Raw genomic sequence first — 1,745 nt, forward strand, 5'->3', positions numbered from 1 at the left:
CAATCCTATAGATACAATAAAAGTAGAAAAAAAATTCTTTGTGGTAACTCCTAGAATCAACTCTCTTAATTTTCCTATGGCCCTATTGCAGTGTTAGTTACAGTCACATTGTACATTAAACCCCTAGTACTCATTTATCTTAACTGGAAGTCTGTACATTCTGACCACCTTCCCTCAGTCCCCCCTACTCTACCCTCTACTTCTGATAACAAGTCTAATCTCTTTTTATGAGGTGTTTCTTTTTTTGTTGTTGTTAAGATACCATATACAAGTGAGAATCATACAATGTCTGTTTTATTTCATTTAGCATAATGCTTTCGAGTTCATTCATGTTATCACAAATTGTAAGATTTCCTCATTTTTAAAGGTCAAATAATATCCTGTTGAATATATATGACCACAACTTCTTTATCCGTTTATCTGCAGATGGGTAGTTGTTTCCATGTTTTGGTTATTATAAATAACGATGCTATGAATATGGGAATGCAAATATCAAGTTCATGGGGTTTTTTTGTTTAGGTTCAGGTAGTTTAATGAATTTTATTTATCAGATAAAAATATCAACATTTGATGGAAAAACAAATGCAGCTCCAGTCCTTGTTTCAACCTTGTCTCAGCCCAAAGGGGACTATCCACCAGGGGAGAGAATTGCTGGCAAGTCCTGTGATTGGGGGAAGTGTGAATTGGCAACAGGGCTGTCTCACTCCTTGAACTTCCACTCTTGGCAGCACATGGGGCAAAGCTGCTATACCTGCTGAACAGAGTCACTTGAGAATATAGTGCATGTAATAGCAGTGGGAACACTGGCTTCATACCAGGGAGTGGGGCAGTCATCGCAGGCCACCTGGCATTCCTGGAAGCAGCCATTAAAGGTCATCTCAAAGATGTTGCAGTTCTCCTTGTCCACCCAGAGCCAAGTGGCCACAGCCTTCCAACAATTAATCTTTACCTTCAAAGGTGGTGGAGCCTCCCTAACCATGCTGCCTTGTCTACCTTCTGTTTTAGTGTTATCATTTCTTAAATATATCCCCAGAAGTAGAATTGTTAGACCATATGTGAGTTCTATGTTTAATTTTTTCTTTGAGAATCTTCCATAGTGTTCTCCATTATGGGTATACCAATTTATATTCACATCAACAGTGTATAAAGGTTTCCTTAGCATTTGTTTTCTTTCATCTTTTTGGTGGCCATTCTAACAGGTATAAGGTAATATTTCATTGTGATTTTAACTTACATTTCCCTAATGACTAGTGATATTGAACGTTAGCTTTTCCCATATCTTTGGAGAAATGTCAGTTTAGGCCCTTCGCTCATTTATTAGCTGTGTTTTGTTTTGCTACTGAGTTGTATGCATTCTTTGTGTTTTGTATATATCATTTGCAAATATATTTTCTCATTCCAACAAAGTTTTTACTTTGTTGATGGTCTCTCTTGTTGTATAGGAGCTTTTTAGTTGATGAGTTGACGTAGTCTCATTTTTTATTTTGTTGCTTGTTTTAGAGGTCATATCCAAGAAATTATTACCAAGACCCTGTCACAGAGATATATTTCTAGATTTTCTTCTCTGAGTTTCAGGTCTCACATTTAAGAGTTAAGTCTAAGTCAAATTTTCAGTTAATTTTTATGACTGGTGTAACCTGAGTTTAAGTTCTCTTTTTTACATGTGAAATCCAGTTATCCCAGCACCTTTTATTTTTTTTTTATTTTTTATTTTTTTATAATTAACTTTTATTGGTGTTCAATTT

The 1,745-nt window shown here is 35.6% G+C and overlaps 1 pseudogene; it reads right to left on the reverse strand.

The window, feature by feature from the left end:
* Window positions 1-700: 700 nt before the first annotated feature.
* Window positions 701-979, reverse strand: LOC121486738 (annotated as a pseudogene).
* Window positions 980-1,745: the final 766 nt, after the last annotated feature.

This window comes from Vulpes lagopus, chromosome 1 (genome assembly GCF_018345385.1).
Source record: "Vulpes lagopus strain Blue_001 chromosome 1, ASM1834538v1, whole genome shotgun sequence".
In the NCBI taxonomy this organism is placed as follows: domain Eukaryota; kingdom Metazoa; phylum Chordata; class Mammalia; order Carnivora; family Canidae; genus Vulpes; species Vulpes lagopus.